The sequence below is a fragment of the Podarcis pityusensis genome (genome assembly GCF_964106645.2).
Source record: "Podarcis pityusensis genome assembly, chromosome: 9".
Lineage (NCBI taxonomy): Eukaryota > Metazoa > Chordata > Lepidosauria > Squamata > Lacertidae > Podarcis > Podarcis pityusensis.
Genome location: NC_138034.1, coordinates 36,367,700 through 36,382,385, shown reverse-complemented (window position 1 = coordinate 36,382,385; position 14,686 = coordinate 36,367,700). Strand labels below are relative to the sequence as shown.

Genomic DNA, 14,686 nt, shown 5'->3' with positions numbered 1-14,686 from the left:
ATGAGAGTCATCATAGTGATCCATTGTTAAAAGTATAACGGCAAATGTGTCCTCTTTTTTGCTCTTCAAAATATGACAACCCTGTAAAAATGATCCTTAGAGTTCTAGCAGATATCTTAGTGACCTATTTTAACATAATTAAGGTATCTGGTTTCGGCATTTCAACACTTGTCCTGTACGTGTATATACTGGTAAACAAGCACACAAACCCAACACACTTGTGAGCACCAAGTAGGCTTGGGAAAGGGCCTTAGAGCAGTGGTGGCACATCTGATTTGCATGCAGAATGTCACAAGTCCAATCACCAGCAGCTCCAGGTAGGGAAACACACTACAGTGGTGCCTCGCAAGACGAAATTAATCCGTTCCGTGAGTCTCTTCGTCTTGCGGTTTTTTCGTCTTGCGAAGCACGGCTATTAGCGGCTTAGCGGCTATTAACGGCTTAGCGGCTATTAACGGCTTAGCGGCTATTAACGGCTTAGCGGCTATTAACGGCTTAGCGGCTTAGCGGCTTTAAGAAAAAAGAAACAAACTCGCAAGAACTCCCAAGACGTTTCGTCTTGCGAAGCAAGCCCATAGGGAAATTCGTCTTGCGGAACGACTCAAAAAACGCAAAACCCTTTCGTCTAGCGAGTTTTTCGTCTTGCGAGGCATTCGTCTTGCGGGGCACCACTGTATGTCTGAAACCCTAGAGAGCCACTAGCAGTCAGTGTGGACAATTCAGAGCTAGCTAGACAAATAGTATAACTCAGTCTGAGATACTCTGAAGATTAATGATGCAATCTTATGCATACTTCTCTGACAATAAGCCCGGCTGAAAACAGTGGGCCTTACTTTAAAAGAGCATGCATAAAATTATACTGCTAAGAAAGGACTGAAATATTTGAAAGGCAGATATATTATGCCAATATAAATCCTGTGATGGAGGGGGGGAATGCAGTGATGTCATTTCTACTGGTTACAAGACTGAAAGAAAACCTACTTTCCATTCAAATAGCAGCTTTTCTTTTCAGAACAAGTGACAACGGAACTTTTGTAGGTACAGCATATATCACTGAAACCACTTTGGAATTTCTTTAAAGCACTATTACACATTGGCTCCATAACCAAGCAAAGAAAACTGAAATCATGTCAGGTAACAGAATTAGATAAGCCTTGCTATCGTAAACAAAAGCTGAAAACCTTAACTGGGCAAGTATAGTCATGTCAATCTCAAAGTAGGTCTCTTACCCCTTAGGCACCATTTATTTCAGAAAGAACAGGCCTCATATTTGGAAAGACAAACAGCCATTGTCATCCTATATAATCATTATAATCCTCATTATAATTCTATGAGGATTATGGTGACAACTCCTGAAAGTATATCAACCTTGGTATGAAGCCAAGGTTGAATTTGTGAGAATAAAAGATGAAAAAGATACTTCACAGTATGGAAGTGGATATATTAATGAATATGCATTTTAAAGTATTTTAGAGCATTTCTGAACTGGAATTTTTTTAAAAAATGGCAAAACACAGGCTAATATTTATGTTTTGTGGTATAAAAGTGACGATTTGGATTTTTACATCGTACAATAACTCCTACAAGGCATGGTCAGGAATTACAAGAATGTTCCTTATCTTATCTTAATTCAAAGAAAAGTATTTGTACACTGTTCCTAAGAAACAGTTCATGTGGATGTGGCAAACCATTTCTATGTCATGACCTGCAGTTTTACCACCACACTGCACTGCTCTGTGTGTGCGTTGATAAACTGTGGCACAGTTACAGATTCAGCGACCACATGAGAGATCTTCACACATTACAATCAGTGTGCAATGCTGTACAATTAAACTTTATCTGATGTGTTGGGCTGCCAAGCCAAACATAGATACAACATGTGTAGAGTATTTATCCCACATCCACCAGCAAACAACAGATTTTCTCCCTTATTTCCAAAATAGAAACTGTTTGTATAATTTGTTGAGAAATCTATCCCTAGAAGAATTCTATATGGAAGAATGCAGTCCATAATGAACAAGAATTTTAACATCACCCTAGCCACGGATACAGACATGTTATGCCATATACCCTATCCAAATATGATGTGGGCATAATTTCAAATCTCAGCGCTATAAATGTTTTCCTCAGTGCACCAACTTAATTTTAAAAAGTAATATGGAAGACCAGAATCAGATTTCATTCTAAGTAGATACGCATGCACACATTGGCTGAGTCACATTGGCTGTCATTCCATCCACTTTTAATGAAATAGTGGAAAGATGATCCTGGTTGCCCCCTATGCGGACAGATCATCTGCTGTGACTTCCCTTTCTCAAATGTGTGACTTCCTAAGCCAATGATAAGATTGTCTCCATTTCCTATTCTGAATCTGAAGCAAACTCTGGACAATACATGGAAGGGAAACACTTTTTTAAAAATATCCTTAACTAAAAAGTGTGTTTTTACTTGCTACAGAGGCTCACCTTTGACAACCCCTTGATTTAGATCATGTTTATTACTAGAAAAACAAACAACTTGCCTTTTGATTCCAGGTAGTAAAATTAACCAAAATGAGCTTAAAATGTGTAACTTTTAAATGTGTTGCCAACTCTCACCTTATTTTCTGGCTTTCCCTCAAAGAAAAGGAGGGCAATCAAAACAGGGTTTCATAACAGTCCTCCAATAAAGTAACAGCTCAAGGTGATTCCAAACCAAATTCTATTGAAAAACTATTCTTTTGAAAAACTATTTCAGCCCAAAGCTCCCCAACAATCTTTCCCCTTAGATAATACATAATATTTGCTACATTTAGGCATTTTGTGTGCATGTGATGTGGCACATTATACACAACTAGAGCAACCATGCCTTAGCAATGAAAAAGCAAACATGAAAGCTATCAGAGGAAAACACAGCCACTTTGCTCCTCCGCTCTAAGGCGTCAAACCACACACCCCAGCCAGCCGGGTTGACTGGCTGTAGGTGTGACGCGGGCCGGGACTCCCAAAGACACCGGGGGCTCGTCACGCCCCCACTACACGCGGGAGAGTGCGGGGCCAGTCCACAACCCCACTGTCCTGTGAAGGAGAGCAGCTTTCTTTCATGCTCCCCCTAGGCTAGTGATTTCTCAAGACTGATTTTAGGTTAATCACTTGCCCACATCTGTAAAATGGGACCAATGTCCTCCAGGTTATACAAATGCAATATACTCCATACATGTTTTGTATGTATTTTAGTACAGACTACACTGACTTTATCTGCTGTGCCCCTCTTCATCTTTATTTTTTTACATTTTGTTTTTAATGTTGTGTTTTTGACCTACTGGAAGCTATCCTGAGTATTGTATTCATACAGGCAGGCAGGCAGGCAGGCATTTTCCTTGCACCTTTCCTCATATTGAGTCATCTGCTTTTGTCATATTGAGTCATATTGAGAAAGCCATTTTTATCAGTCACTTTCTGCTTGTTGGCTCCATTACTGTTTGCCAAGACAAACTGCTCACAAACAGGGCAGTCTCTCTCAGTTTTCATTTGTGTAGTGTTAGAGAGAGTGCTGCAATAAGCATGCCATAGAAACAAGACAATCCATACAATAATTCTAGACGGGTTTGCATATGACTGGCATCATTTTAGTGTACTTAGTTCTCAATGCAACAGCTGTTTATTAATGTTGCTTATTATTTAACAACTGTAATGCATTTTCTGCAAGAAAAACATTATTAGTATATAAGTTATAACAATTTTGTTTAACTGACTAGTAATTCATTTTATTGTATCAATGGAAGGAGGGAATCCACCATCTTTCCTGCATTACAGCTGACATCTCTTTAGGCCAGCTGCTTTAATCTCAATTAGTTTTTAATGACAGATCTGTCAAACGGGATTACGGTAACAGGACACACAAATTCTGAAATCAATGACTGCTTCATTGTTTCTCTCTAGAGAGCTGTACAAATATAAAACAATTGCCTGAAATTTCAACAATGTGTGTTCCAAATCAGCTATGGGTTGTCACTTTAAATATGAATGTGGAAAAGCTGGAAAGGCCTCATTTGTCCATATTAAAAGTGGCCATCTACATATATACAGCAACAGTGCAAGCTTCACAAGCTGCCTCTGCCATTTCCAGACAATGATTGGTTACCAATTAGTTGATGCTGACATATTCTAGACTAGAGCTGCAAATAAATCCTCAGAAAATACTAGCCCACAGTTTTCCCTAGCCTGCTGGTATATTATATAGAAGTGTTAGGTCTTTTATAGTCCTCATGTAACAACAATTTGAGTGAATGCTAAATAAGATGCTAGATCAAAATAACTGAGCACCACTAAATTTAGAAGTTTTTAAGAAAATAAGTAAGACTGTGAAATTTAGCTCCTTCTGAGAATTATAAGATTATGAAATATAGAAGGGATATAAGAATTTAAATAAGATGATAAATTGCTGACAAAATGTTACAACGATGAAAGTGGGAGCGGGAGATGTGAGGAAGTCCAAAGAAAATGTGAAAATATGTTAAGATCAATGTTATATTGCTTATTATGTTTATTTTTATTGTAAAACCTAATAAATTGCTTTAAAAAAAAAAAATATAGTCCTCATGTAACAACAACTGCTGCTGCTACTACTTTTGGAAAGTTTAACTTGTTTTCTGGAAGCAACTTGTTATTACTGTCAGTGACCAGAAATGTGGCTGTTTACAAGCTTACTTAGAATATAATGAACTGAACACAGTTTAGCTCTACATTCAACCAGAAGTGGATTGTTTTGGTCCTCTCTTTCATGTGTACTGGCTGTGTTGATATAACAATAAGTTAAGAGCACTGGCATAATAAATTGTGCAATAAACTTTGCCAGTGCTTGCAGCCCCATTGTTCCTCCTTCTGCATGAATTGCTAAACAAGCCAGAAAGTGGATAGCTTAAAATGATGTTTGCACCCAGGATCACAAAATGAAACACACACTCCTCTTTATCCTGGCTTTTGACAGGTGAGATGTGTATCTTTAGGATTCATCTGATTCCTGCGATTGTAAGTTGTTTGACGCTGTTTTCAATGTAAGAGTTTTAATAGTTGTAATCCACTCCGCAACATTAAGATCAGGCTTCCTCAACCTTGGCCCTCCAGATGTTTTTGAGACTACAATTCCCATCATCCCTGACCACTGGTCCTGCTAGCTAGGGATCATGGGAGTTGTAGGCCAAAAACATCTGGAAGGCCGAGGTTGAGGAAGCCTGATTAAGATGAAGCGAGATTAAAGAATGATGATGATGATGATGATGATGATGAGTCTATCTTAAACTAAGAATCCGTTTTGTCTTATGAATCCTGCCCTGTTAGGGAGAAACATACCATAATCCCAAGTACTTGGCTTGTGTGACTGCAGCCAGTGGCAACCATAAAGCACAGAACAAGAAGTAGCATTTATAGAAAGAGAGCAAGCAAGGTAGCTGCACATCATTCTTGTATTTGATTACCAACCTTCTGCAGCAGAATGCAACCCTTTTATCATTATGGGAGAGGATGTGGGTGAGGAAGGAGGGACTGAATCACCCTTAGAACACAAGCATCTAATAAACTTTTATACCTAACTTTTGTTTACACAATCCACCATGGCACTGCATGAAAGAATCCCGAGCATTTCCAAACATTTAAGAGCAGATCTGAAACAATTATTAGGTTGCGTACATAACTGAACCAAACATTTTATTTCCAGAATACCACAAAGTCAGTTTTATTTTAAAAAATAAAATGAAAATCAGAGAGCATAAAGCTATAACAGCTGTTTAAAGTAGGAGGCTTCAAGAAGGGATTGTAATATGCCACATTAAAGCAAGGTATTATCTATACATCAAAGCACTGCTGTCAAGAAAGAAATATGAAGTGTTGGATGCCAAATCTACTCTGTCTGAATCATAAATTGGGGGCAGGAACTAGGCTGCCCAAGCAAAAGGTTTGTTAATGGCAGTTTTTTTAAAAAATAAAACAATGTATTTGCATTAAAACCAAATGAAAATACACATAACCTCCTGGGCTCTAATATAAGGGGAAAGCTCTAGTAAACATAGTTGTAAACTTTATTTTTGCCCCCATTTGCTTTTACTCTCTTTCACAATCATTTCAGAGAAAGGTTTTTATCGTTGCTGCTTATTGTATTTCTTTTGTAAAATAGAATACAGAAAATATAAATCATTTCTAACATATACGTTTGTAAACAAATAAGTACACTGTATATTTATGAACACGGGTGGCGCTATGGGTTAAACCACAGAGCCCAGGGCTCGCCAATCAAAAGGTCGGCGATTTGAATCCCTGCGATGGGGTGAGCTCCCGTTGTTCGGTCCCAGCTCCTGCCAACCTAGCAGTTCAAAAGCATGAAGTGCAAGTAGATAAATAGGTACCGCTCTGGCGGAAGGTAAACGGCGTTTCCATGTGCTGCTCTGGCTCGCCAGAAGTGGCTTAGTCATGCTGGCCACATGACCCGGAAGCTGTATGCCAACTCCCTCGGCCAGTAAAGCGAGATGAGCGCCACAACCCCAAAGTTGGCCACAACTGGACTTAACTGTCAGGGGGTACTTTACGTATATTTATGAGTATCCTAGGATATTTGAAAAATGACATTTTATTGAAGCAACAATTTTTCCCACAACAATCAATTGCAAACTTTCAAATCAGTACCCATATTTTTGTACTTGTCAATTTAGCCATGAGAGTCAAAGCCCACATATTGCCTATCCATTCTCTTCCTGGTGATACTTTTGGACTCTTTTTGATAAAGTGTTACTTTGTTTCACTTACATGAGATTTAGAAAGATTGCATATTAGACATTTATATACACAAATCCATATTTTATAGCCATCTACCGAGATATGGAGATACACACATGGTATTCTGAGCCCTATCTGATTTGATTTCCTTGCTACAGTTAAAGGGATAAACACGGATATTTTAATAATTATTAATCTTTTCCTACAAAAAGTATGGCTCCTTTATTTATTTATTGCATCAACATCACTGCTTATTCAGGCAGTTCACCCTTCCATTTTTATATATATATTTGGGGTTTTTTGAGGACTGTGTGTGTGTGTGTGTGTGTGTGTGTGTAAGTTCAAAGTGTTGCTTTTTTTTAAAGCAAACCCAACCCTTATCCCTAGTACCTACCAGGCCAACAGCTCTTAGGGTCTCTTGACGCATATATTAATGCTCAGACAGGCTCATAGGTTTGTAGGCCTACATGTTAATATAAGTCGTAGCAGCAGGCTGCCTTGCTCTCTACTCTGCCTGACTCTTGGGTGGCTACAGTAAAGCATTGATAATTTAATCAACATTTGCCCCTTCCAAAGTGCTATTTCCTCTTGGCAAAGACAGATAATCCACCTATATTTGCACCTAGACAAGTAAAGCAATGCATATTAGGAAACCAGGAACTGGCAAACTAACACACTTCCTGAGGCATGGATTAATCTCCACCCCAATCATGAAAGAAAATCTTATTTGAGGAAACCACCCAGTTCCTAATAGGAAACTGACTAGTATAGAGTAAACCCCAGCCCACCTTCTAGATGACTGGAGAAAAAGCCTCGTCCTACTGCACCATACAGAGACTTTGGCCAAACACACTTCTTCTCCACTGGAGAAGGCCACCCTCCTTGCAAGCTGTATTCCTAACTTGGAGCAACTGCACGGCACAGTTGAGGATCACACAAAAACCTTAAAAACAAAATTCCTCGCTCACACTGTTGGTTCTTCCCAACATGCACACAACACTGCTTCAAAAGCATTTCCAAACACAGGATAGGAAATGTTATACTCTATTCTATCTCCTCCTAAACATCTGCTCAGGGTTTTAGCAGCTTAGCTCTACCTACCTTTTCTACTATCTAGAAAATTGGTATCTAAAATGCCACCTACATAGTGATCAGACCATACATTATTACATTTCTCTCTCACACACACAGACCAAACACCCTTCCCCTCCCCCTTTAGAACATCTACCCTCTCAGTCATTCATTTTCACAGACCGACACACATACCTTTCTCACACAGACCACACACAGAGACCTCTCCCCCCCCCACACACTCTGCCCAAGTGCATCTCTCTCCCACCCCTTTCACATAGGCACACACCTCCCTCCTCTCTTTCTCTAAGTACCCCAACTTTACATGGAAACCAGTTTGGTGGAATCACAAACAAAAAGAGTCTCCTTCTTTGGAGGTCTTTAAGCAGAGGCTTGACAACCATATGTCAGGAGTGCTCTGATGGTGTTTCCTGCTTGGCAGGGGGTTGGACCCGATGGCCCTTGTGGTCTCTTCCAACTCTATGATTCTATGATTCTATGAAAAAGCAGTAGATGCAAGACAAAAGAAAGAAAGAAAGAAAGAAAGAAAGAAAGAAAGAAAGAAAGAAAGAAATCTAATGATGCATTGACCACTGCCAATATTCATACTGCAAATCCAGCCCTGAGTGATTTCATTGCCAGGAAAGACAAGCATCTAGGGGAGAAGATGGTAGGCCTCAGTCCTCCAGGAAGCATTTCATTTTGTGCAACCTGAGGAGGCTGACAAGTATCTAGAACAAGACCAGAAGGTGTCATGGCTACATTCATCTCTAGCTCTATTTGCCAAGTAACAGCAGATATGAACAATTACAAAACACAATACAAATTTGTCAGAGCAGGTCTTTGGGGCTAAGCCTCTCCCCCCTCCCCAATTCTCTTAATGACGAAGCATAAAATTGGTCTTTCATTCCTACAGAGGGTAGAGACAATTTGTAACTCAAACTTTAGTACACAGTGATATCTTCATAACAAGAGAGTCATGACCAGCCCCAAATCATGTTTCCCAGTTTTAGTACAGAAGACTTTTGCTAAGCAGGGAACTACTATATAATCTGTACATCTGAGAATGATGGTTACAGCGGGTAGAAGTGTGTATGTATGTAGAAATGAAATATGTTTAATAAGATGTTCTCAGGATCTGGGAGAAAGGAACAAGATTGTGAACAAATGCCTGCCCTCAGCTTTTCTGAATGAAAGCAAACATGCACCACATCCTTTTGTTGATTGTGTGTGATGCCATTACTATGTTTTAAATAACACATAATTGAAATGGGGGGGAATGAAGGGAAACATGAACAAGATCTTATTAGAGTGTGCTGGCTGAAGTCTCTGAAACACATTACTCACTAACTGCTTATGATTATCATCCACATTTTGTACAAGAGGTCTAGATAGGGAGGGAATTGTACAACTACAAGATAACCATTGTACAGTTAAAACATTACCAATTAACGGTGGAGCAGATGCAAACCTGAACTCTTTAGAGTGGCATTTTCCCACCAGAAACTCCCATCACAACAAGAGGAAAACACCACTGTAGCCTTCATAATACTACATATTTATTTTGTTGTAGTTTAGTTGGCTTTGAAATTGTTCTGTGGGCTGCTATGGGAGCCTTTGGCAAGGAAGCATCTCAAAAATAGTGTCAGGTAAACTGTTGTAGTCACAGATAAAGCAAGTGTCCACAGAGATTCCTTTCAACTCTGTGAGTTTAATGGTTATTTACCTCTGAAGAAAGGAAAGCTTGAAAAATTAATTGAAGATTGAAACTATCACTCACTCTTCTGAAATTCCTATGTACACTGCCCATGAGTTCACAATCTGCCTGGGCTTGAAGATATTTATTAAAACAATAAATAATTAGCAAAATAATAGTTCCAGCCTACAGAGCTATTTCCCTATCAATACCTGAATGTTTAGGCTAGCCTCATAAGTTTGATGACACAACTTACTGGAATCCCTCTCATCTGCCATTGTTTTCTTTTATTCCATTTACACTACAGCTGGTACTGTGGATGCATTCCAGATGTCACATAAAACACAGCTGCAAAAACTGGCCTGTGTCTGTTCAAAGTCTCAAAGCATACTCCTCAGCAAAGGAGTGTATTAATTCTATATATGGTAAATTAAAAGAAAACTGATAACAAGGGTCAATTTTAAAAGGACACACAGGTTGTATGTAATGTGATATTAAGGCAGTAACCTAACTCAAGATTTAATTTCAATTGCATACATTGAACGCAAGGAGAAAAGTAAACACAGGATCCAAACTTGTGTCCACAGTTTGCAAAATGATGAAAAATACCCTTTAAGAGCTAATTACTGCTATAGCTCTGGCTCCAGTTAGTAAACCCAGCTGAATTAAATCCAAGTGTTCAAATTTTATGGAGAGAATATAGTAGTCTGTAGGGATGCTGACAGTTAAGGAGCTCAGGTGGTTTCAGTGACAAGAAAGGGAATCCTACAAAGGGTAGGTAGGATTTTTCCCACCCAAATATAAATCTAGATGACTGCCCGAGTTGGTGATAAGGCCCCCAGTATTATCTTGGGGCAAAGGAATGCCAAGACACTTGGATGACCTTAAAGGTTTACATGAAAGTTGCATAGTTACCAGCATCTGAGATGCCTATGAACAAAATCTACATATTGCACAACACAGAAAAACGTAGACCTATCTTTTTTGTATTGGGGAAGGGGACAAACAGCAATACATTCTTACATCATATGAAATAAATGCTTATTACACGCATCCAACTTTAGGTTAGGAAAAATTAAGACATTTTTCATTAGACCTGCTCAACACCCACCATTCATCTTTACATGAATCAAACTTCAAATTTTGGACACTGCTGCATAATCCCATAGCTGCCCATACCACATATTGTCCTCCTTGCAGTATTTTACAAAATTCTAGCTGCTACAATCCCAGCAGTCAGCAAAAAGCTGACAGTGTAATTCAATACATGTCTGATTTAATGGAACCTACTCCTAGATAAGTATAGGCTGCAGCCTAACATAACATCCTGATCATCCTATAGAGATACAAATAAGTTATTAGTAGTATTAATGGCAGAACAATCCTATGATAATGGTGGGAGCAAAACCATAGTGGAGACACGACCACTTGCTAGCTCTTTGCAGCTGAATGTGTGACTGTTTCCCCCTCTCCCTTCTCCATATTTTTATTTTTAAATTCATCCCATTGACATGGCTGGAGGAACTATACTAGTCCCAGGACTGGTGTAGTTAGTAGCCATTTTGAGGTGTATGGATGCAAGACTGCCTCTGACATTACCTTTTCCCTCCCTTCTGGTTCTTGAAGGGTTTGTGATAGTGGTGGGGTGCTCCTCAGCGATGTATGTGAACCTCATCAGCAAAGTCTTGTGTCTTCCAAGTTCTTTAACATCTTTATGAAGCCATTTTGCAAGGCCATCAGGAGGCTTGGAGTAAAACATCACCAATATGCTGATGACGTGCAACTCTGTTTCTCTTTGCTATGTGAATCAGCCTGCTCAGGAGCTAGGCTAATGCTTAAATCTGGTAATTCGCTAGATGAGAGACAATAAGCTGAAGTGAATCCTGTCAAGACAGAAGCATCAATCCTATGACATTCCTTAGAAACAATCATACATGGAACGCTCTTGGGACTGTATCTTGGTTCCAAAATGCACAACTATTTTAACTATGTGGGTGTGCTTGTACATTAATTCCTGCTTCTCAACAAAATATTTTTTTTTAATCTTGAAAGAGATCAAAGAGAATAGAAAACGAAAGAACAGATGTGTAAACCCTGAATTATTTTTTCTGTATTCAATGTTTTTATAAGTGCCGTGCAGAAAAGGTCTACATTTCTCACATTCTCCATCAATAACTGAGAGAAGTTGTTGCATCTGAAAATATCACAAGTTTCTGAGGTTCTGCATCATGTCTGTGTGCGAACACAGGTGTACAAATGGGTTTCCTCCTTGTATACCCCTTGCCGACGTCAACAGTGACCAATAATGTAGACATGGTAAGGCTAAAGGAAGACTTTAAATTCCTGAATGAATTTAAATGCTGAATGAACAGCAGGCACAATTAATATATTTTAAATATTTCATCTTTCACCCTGTGGGGAAAAAGAGAGGCAATTATCCCTCAAACCTCTGACTCAACCATTCTGTTGGTAAATATCAACAGAATTACTTATTCTGTCTTACTTATCATGGTTTTTTCCCCCTCCACAGCAGATATTGAGGATGCACAATGTCTGGCTTTGATTGTGTGTAATTTGTATTCAGATCCAGAGAATAGACAAGCGATCCTGCAGGTGTGATATCTTCCAACTGCCCAAGTGATTTCCTGTTTGAGCTGATAGGGATAAATTTGGACGTTGTGTTACAGGGTGGCTAGGTTGATCATTCTGTATAAGTTCAATATTTATCTCTAGATACCTTGCATGGCACAGCTCAGAACTTTATAGGAGTCTCCCATCCAAGGTTGAATTGGGCTCTGCACGTGTTAAAAGGATATGCTCTGGTCTTGCTTTTTTGTACAGGTTGGATTCTGGAATTCCAGTAGTTGGTGAATATTGATACAGGTAAATCAATGTCATGGTTACATCAGCCAAACTCCTTACAGCTTCTGAAAATGGTTTTCATGTCTCTGTTATCTCTCTCCCTATCCTTGAGTTTTTTAACTTTTTATGACGCTCTGCATTAAATGAAATTGTGTTGTCTAGACCTTAGAAAATACCTCTTTGGGGTCATTTGCTAGCTCCCTCTGAGCTTTGCCCGAGGATTAAACAAAAACAGTATTAAACTAAAAACACATTCTGCACATGTGCAGGATCTCATTTTTCATTCCAAGCTGTGGAAGAACTAAGAGCAATTATATGTTATTAATTATACATGCAGACATTACAAGCCAGACAGATCTGTATTCCCAGTGCAGGCAATTGCCAGGTTTGACAGAATGATCTTCCTCTCTAAAAACTAACAGTCCTCTGCTAAAATGCCATGGCTTGCCATGCTCTGAATTACACCTCCATCCAAATTACCCACATTTTCAGAGTTAAGTATAGATTCTGATGCAGACTACAATCTGGGAGACCAGGGTTCAAATCCTCACTCTGCCAGAAAGCTCACTGCCTGACCTTGACCAGTCACTACCACTCAGCCTAACCTACCTCACAGGGTTGTTGTGAGGGTCAAATGAGGAGGAGGAAACATGTATGCCGTCTTAAGCTCCTTGGAGGAAAAGCTGGATATGGGTCTTGACCAATCTATGCAATTAACTATTTTTGACATAGATTGATATAGTTCCGATAGCATCCTTTTACTAGTTGATTAATAATCATTTCAAATTTCTTCTCATTTCCTAAAATGCTTTTTATTTATCAGATACCTTTATTTCCATAATGAAAATGATGTTTCATGCCGTTAGATATTTCTGAGATCAGTACAGTGGTACCTTGGGTTACAGACGCTTCAGTTACAGCTCCGCTAACCCAGAAATAGTACCTCGGGTTAAGAACTTTGCTTCAGGATAAGAACAGAAATCGTGTGGCAGCGGCACAGTGGCAGCGGGAGGCCCCATTAGCTAAAGTGGTGCTTCAGGTTAAGAACAGTTTCAGGTTAAGAACGGACCTCCAGAACGAATTAAGTACTTAACCCGAGGTACCACTGTACTTTTAAGCGGATGTAGAACAGTATGTCACCTTTTTCCTGTGTATCTAATCAAGACTTACCTAATTTGAACTGACACCGACCTACTCTGAGCACTATCTGTAATTCTATAAAATTAATGGCCCCGTTAACCTATGCCTTTTTAGAGCCTAATACTATGCATGTCTAACTAGAAGGAAGTCCCATTGAGTTCAATAAGGGACTCCCATCTAAGTACATAAATGACTGAAATCTTTAAAAAGTGGCAGGTTGCAGTTTTAAAATCTATTTGTCTTATGGGGGGAGGTGAACTTTATCTTTAAACTTAAAAGCAAAGCAACACTTTCTACTAGCTCCACTATTCTATGCTGAGTTTATGAACACCTTTAAATAAGGTAAAAGTGAAAGCTGAAAAGAAAACCTATTGCTATTTTCTAACACTCAATATTTATATCATTGGGAAGCTGTTAACTGCAATATAAGGTCTGCATATTGGCCTGTGGCCTACAACTGCCAGAGTGCAGACATTTTGATACCCATTTTGGGAGCTTAAACTCGGTTTGACTTTTCCCCTGTATAATGTAGTTCACAGAACAAGCAATTACTTTGAAGAGAGACTCAAATAAGCAGCAGAAAAACACACCTAACTGTGCTGAAGAAATGGGGGTGGTAATAAAAGGCTTTGTTCTCCGAAGCAAAATTGTACTGTGAAACAAACACATGAACCAACTTGCTCATCAACAGACCTTTAAATTATATTGACATAAACAATGCAATTCATCAAATGGAGCTTTATATGAGGAACAGAAGAAAAATTCTCAAATAAAACATTGCTTAAATCTCTATTTATTTTTTCTCTCTCACAGACACACCCCTCAAGAGTTTAAAACGTTCAAGTTCTTAATCTGTCCTCTTCTCCAAATATACAACCAAATAATGAGCTTAAGATCTAACACTATAGGACAGTTAAGAGAATCACAATGGCATATAACTAATACTGTGCTAATAACTGCTTTCCTCTCTCTCTCGTACTAAAAAAAAAAATCTAGAGTAGGAGCTGTGTTAGTTTTCTGCTGCAAAATCACAGCGTCTTGTGGCATGTCTTAAAAGGTGTTTTTAAGGTTCCAGAGGACTCTGTGTTGTGTTACTTCTTGTTCAGTGCTATGATGTAATAAGTCACCCAAGGCAATTTGCTCCTGAATGGCAGACTATAATTTTAACACT

General features: G+C 38.9%; 1 protein-coding gene across 1 annotated transcript in view; it reads right to left on the bottom strand.

Annotated features, from left to right (window-relative positions):
• PDGFC (platelet derived growth factor C) overlaps nucleotides 1-14,686 on the bottom strand; it is a 106,682-nt gene that overhangs the window by 48,552 nt on the left and 43,444 nt on the right. The window lies entirely within an intron of this gene.